General features: G+C 31.1%; 1 long non-coding RNA gene across 1 annotated transcript; it reads right to left on the reverse strand.

Moving 5' to 3' along the window:
- Positions 1-479: 479 nt before the first annotated feature.
- On the reverse strand, positions 480-2983 carry LOC108903287. Its single transcript, XR_001964204.2, has 3 exons — positions 2816-2983; positions 724-1008; positions 480-621 (listed from the first exon to the last, which is right to left on the reverse strand). It is a non-coding gene; the product is annotated as an uncharacterized LOC108903287 (long non-coding RNA).
- Between the last annotated feature and the right edge of the window lie 3078 nt (positions 2984-6061).

Genomic DNA, 6061 nt, shown 5'->3' on the forward strand with positions numbered 1-6061 from the left:
CTCGAAAATGTATGCTCGTATTTTATTCGTAGAAGACTAAGAAGGGCCAATTTTAATAATAGATATCACATGAGGCCCAAAAATAAGGTTTCATACCAAATTTCAATTTCTCATTATGATAAATTCCCGTAGACCGAATTTGTTCCAAATCTACTATGTATTAAAAAATATTGAGAAAAAACTATTTTTTTCATCTGTAACCCCCTGTATGTTTTTTTTTTATATTTTGCAGATACAAGTCAACAAAGAGTTTCGAAAATGTCATCTAATATAACAACCATTAAGTCAATTAAAAAATATGAAAATATGTGTTTATGGTGTTGTCATGTCAAATCAAAAACATTAGTTCTACAGCAAGAGTATTAATCAACTTTAAAGTTTAGCACTCTTCAAGCTTTTTAAGGAAAATTCGGTATGTCCTGATATTTAAAAACTTACTGTAACACGGCAGCACATTGTAGAACGAAATAGACTTACATTTACTATCCTTCACAGTGGAAATGTTGGCACATTGAAGCTGAAAATTAAAAAAAAAACAATTGTAGCTATATTTCATACTAAATGTCTTATCCTGGGAAAGAAAGTAACGAAAGATATGTCGTCAATGACTGGAAAAGAGACCTGCAACAAATAAAGTGCTCTTAAAAAATTTGTGATATAAAATAATGATAAAGATATTTAGACATTTTACATATCCCTTAATACTTTATACTTTTTCTATACCTAAGTCTATCAAAAAATTCCTGGAATTCGACGTAAGAATAATTTACGCAGCAATTAATGTTTACTGATAGAAGATACAATAATATCCAAAGGGTGACATCGAAAACTTAGTTCTTTTTCAAGGAGCTGATAATATGAACGTCAAAATACTACGATAGATTCGATAACCATCAATACCGGGATTACGCCAATGCTTATGCAGTGCCTTTTACTTTATTCTGTTTTTCAAGTTACCATTAGAGACTGTATATACAACTGTTTCACTTAAGCTTATTTCCTTTTTCCCTAAAAAAAAATATCTAGAAGTAGTGTGGGTATGTAACATCTGACGGATTAATTTCTTGAAAAGTTGACATGAACCATATAATTTACAATAATCGACTAGTAGTGATACTAGTCCTTACACTAGCTATGATGATGATGATGATTGTTGATAATTTCTGAAATAATTTTGAAAAAAGACATATGTTTCCTTCAGAAGGTACACGTAATTCTTTCCTGTACTATTACATACTGGGTGACACAAATGGTGACCAAAAATAAAAGTTTTTCTCTAAAAAGCTTTGTTAAAAAGATAGAGGGTATTAAGTTTTACTCGAAAATCAAGCTTTTTTCGAAAAACATAAGAGAATAGTAATTTGTAGAAAATTGAAAGACGAATCCGAAAATATCATGGTTGTTACCGTAAAGCAGTGGCGTACTATTTTATTTAGAAAAATATACCACCGATACCCTCTATCTCCGCCACTGGAGCATGTAAATTTTAGGAAAAGCCCTCAGATTTTGGACAATGTTTACATAAATACATGTACCCAATTTCAAATTATTGCACGCACTAGTTTTTAAATTATCTAAAAAAAATTAAAAATATTTTTTGAAGTTTAAAATCCTGTATCTTTTTAACGAAGCATCCTAGATAAAAACTTTATAGAAAAGATTCCCATTAAAATTCTCCAAAGAATACGAGGTTTCATATTTGGTCGCCATTTGTGAATCATTCTGTGTATTGCTTTTTTATGTTTTTCAACGATTTATTTTTAAATCATTTAAAAATAATATCCTAAGTATCATATTCGATTGACTTCTCTAAGGGCATTCAATTAATATACAGGGTGATTCACAACTTATCCAAAAAAATTTGGGAATAGATGCGGCATGAGAAATGGAGTCAATATCGTAGAAAAAAATTGTGTAAAATCCTTATAGTTTCCGAGAAAAAAATTATTGAAGTTATAGTACATTCAACCACTACATAGCTGGACAACTGTAGTCTCTAGCGTCATTCACAATACGCGTGGAGAGCCACGTGGCCTCAGCGACTCCGAATACTGAAATCCGATTTTGCAATCGTCGTTGCGATAGTGTTTACCTGTTATCTGTGGTGTTTAGAATAGTTTTTTAGTAGTTAGTGTCAAAAATGGTTTTCGTGTATATAACTCGGAGTTGATGGATATCGTTTTATTTTATGGTGAAGCAAGACAACATTTGTATTATGGTGAAGCATTTGTGTTATGGTGAAACAAGACAGCGTTTGTGTTAGTTCGTGGAAACTGAGTAATACGGCCCCAAAAGTGTTTACACGTTGGTGGATAAAATTTTGAACAATTGTTGTTGTAACATCGGGTATGTCAAATGATTTTATTATTTAAAAACACAAATTAATTTTATTAATTAATAATAATAATAATAAAGGCAAAAGCAGTTGAATTTGCCGATATAAAATAGATGCTATAAAATTCTATTTATTTATTTCCTTGCTAAAGTTTTTTGTCCGTTTTTATCACATCGCCATGCCAGTCGCATTGTGCGAGGTCAGGTTTTACAGTGGACCAGTTTCCAGTGCCGTGCAGAGGTGTATCTTTAAATCATTTTCGAACTGCCCTCTTTGATTTTTTTTTCTTTACAAAATTGTATTTGTAAGAGTCCCCTATACATCCAGAATTTTTTTTTTTGATAAGTTCTGAATCACCGTGTATAGTGTTCTTAAACAACTTATTTTTACCCGATTTTAATACAACAACTTAATTTATTTATGAGAGATTTTTTTAAAGGAATAAGAATAATGGAAATAGAATTAGTACTACATACTTACTAAAACCAAATTATTACTATTTGCTAGATGAGTGAATAATTCTTCTATTAAAGAATATAAGGTAGGTATATTATTTACGCTTTTCTGGAAAGAATATCCAAACACCACCATACACTAACATCGTTACAAATTCAGAAGAATTTTGTGTCAAATCACGTTTTTGTGTAAAAAAATTTTGAAATTTTGAAAAATTTAGCACTCAAAGATCCGTAGTCTTTGTTCGATATTTTCACAGCTACTGAAAAAGAAATTAAATATTTTTCGATAGAAAGTACAGATTAACATTTTAAGAAGTAAAATCGAATTGGTACATTGAAAATGCATTAAATGATAAAAAAGTTAATATTTTTACAAGCAAAAAGAGAATATTGTCAAGATTAAAGGGTTGGCATATATCATCCTGTAGTGCTATTAATTTTTTTAATTACTGATCAGTGTAAGATTAGAGAGTACAGAGTTATTTAGATTGATATTACAAGTTCGTGTTCCGACATAGCGGCATGCATTTTTTTTATATATCTCTTGTACCACGGCAAAATTCACTGTTTTCCTTATAAGATAATATTTATCGATACGTGTAACAAAAATCAGATAAAATTATTTCTGTAGTGGTACATGTCTTATGTCTTATCTTGTATTTTTAAACTGGTTACGAAGAAAGTGTTTTTAAGTAAAATACTTTTTGAATATATTTTACCTTAACGTCAAAGAATTTACAGACTCTGTATTTTTTCATCAAATTTTATTTCGATTTACTCATAATGATGAAATATCCCTCCATCATTTACCATCTTATAATCACTATTAGTTTCCTATTTCGCCACATTTAATTGTTCGGTATTGCTAAGGTATGTTTTGATGAACTTTTATCGTTTTCATCAGATCTAAGTTAAAATAATAATTATACCCACAACGTTTATCATATTTTTATATATTATTCTTCTCGTTAATTCTTATAAATGATTGCTAACTATTGATTAGATTACCATCTACATGATTTTTAAAATCGAAGTCTGGAAAAAACGTATATCACTTATCACCAATATTTACTAAAAAATATTGTAAAACTTACGTAGTAACTTTTTGAGTTGAATATGAAATAAATTATACATTTCTAGTCATCTATTCTAACTTTATTATAGAGATATTAAGCTAATTCAAATAATTTTTTTTTTCTAAAAATTCTTAGGAAATGAGGTCAAACAATGTTAAAACAAGATGATTCTAGTGAAGAAAAATCTGCTCTTTCTAAAAGTGAACAGAATTATACAATACCCTTTCGAGATGTTTGATTTCAAAAATGGGTCATATTTGGCTTTTTGATATTTTACAAGTTTGTCGTCAAATAGTTTCTCAAATATTTTAGCCATTACTGTCATATTACTGCAGTCTCACGGAACTGGTTAGTCTACCAGTGAATTAGATTGTTACTAATGCATTTTGTTCTATAGTTATGTGTTGTCAAAATATGGCACAAACATAGTCCAACGTGATTTTTGGACCACTTTGAGATTAAATTGTGAATCAAGTATTATTTTTTGAACACACACTAATTTTTTCCTGCTTACCTGAAACAGTTGTTCTAGTATGTCGGATTTCAGCAAAATGCTACCCACCATACTCATGAGCTATGAGAGCGTTTGGAATTTTCCAGAATAGTCTAGTGATGCGGCGCAATCAGTAAGACCTCCAGTTAAAAGGACATGCCTGCCCCAAATATTAAATATCTGGAGCTAAAACTTTACAGAACTTCCCTCCAAATGTGTATACACATCTACACCAACTTTCAGCAAAATTCGGGATGGTCGAGTAAGGACGAAATTCTAAACAATGCCACTTGACGTGAAATAACTCTTGTACGAAAATGACTGTCCATAATACAATTTTAAAGGAGTTAAAATTCTTGTTTTTTAAATTAATCTTGGAGGATTTGCCTTCAAAACTTGAATTATTCAGTAAGTGCACCCCTACCAAAGTCCATGAAGATATAAAAAATTTTGTGTGTGTGAGCAAAAAAACTTTCTAGAAACTATTATAGTTTACCAGGTTACAATAGGTTATCTCCTTAGGGTAGATACTATTACATAAGCAAAATGATTTTTTTCTAAAATTTAACCCCTTGTAACCCAGAACTAAGGCCGTTTATAAATAAAAAAAATACATTAAATGAATAGAGCTTTCCTTTTTTTATTTTAGTGTCAGCTTAAACAAATATAATGTCGGTGTGGTTCAGAATCAGAATTTTTAAATAAGCATATCTTGTAAAGCATTACACATAATTGATTCTTTCTAGGGGATATTATTTTTTATGTAAAAGATCAAATAATATGCTATTCTGTCAACCTGAGCTTCTGTTAGCATCAGTCAGCAGAAGCGTTTGCGATTCTTCCACTGACACGCAAGGGAAAATGTAATAAAACCATTTCTTAAACTTGAATTTGCTGTTAGACGTCCTAGATAACTGAACGGACTTGTTACATTTATCTTCGTCATAAAAATACAACACTTCCACTTCGCAAGATGTTACGTTCCTGCTGCGTACATTACTGACCTCATTTGTGTCTTCTTCGAACTTGATGACTTTTCGTCTTTCCTCCAGACACCTCTTCGAATGCTTGGAAAACAATTTGGAGCTCTTGGTAAGGTCCTCCAAAATTTTCTTACGTTGCAGATATTTCTGTAACTGTCTTTTGCTGTCGCTTGTGCTCAAACAAAGCTTCTTACTGTTGAGCTTGTATGGAATACTGAAAAGAGAATAAATCGTGGCTACTTTGGCACTGTGCAAGGTGTTGTTGCTTTTATTGAAATCTCGGTGGAGTGTAGTTTCAGGGTGACAGGTCTTAAATTTTAATCTGCCTATGACCTCGTAACTTCCTGATCTATCGTCTACTGGGTTTCTTTGGGGGTTCTTCATTTTTCTGTACCTAAAATATATTCGAATTTTAATGCACCTAGCCTCCACTGTACAAGATGTTCTACAAGTTTTATGTACTCCAGTCATTCTGTCCAAAAATAAAGTGAAGAAAAGAAAGTGAACCGGTAAAGCCAATTTTTTTATATATTGTGGGGGGTGCTTAAAAAAGCTTAACTTGAGATTTGAGACCAAGATTTCCTATGTGCATTTTCCGCCATCTTGGAAAAAGTGGTGAATATTTGTTTTTACTATAACTCGGTTCCCCGTCGAGATACAGAATTGTAGTTTTATTGTTTTTTGTTCCTCTTTCGACGACCTACAATTTAGGTCCT

The sequence above is a fragment of the Anoplophora glabripennis genome, unplaced genomic scaffold, assembly GCF_000390285.2.
Source record: "Anoplophora glabripennis isolate ALB-LARVAE unplaced genomic scaffold, Agla_2.0 scaffold92, whole genome shotgun sequence".
NCBI classification, from domain to species: domain Eukaryota; kingdom Metazoa; phylum Arthropoda; class Insecta; order Coleoptera; family Cerambycidae; genus Anoplophora; species Anoplophora glabripennis.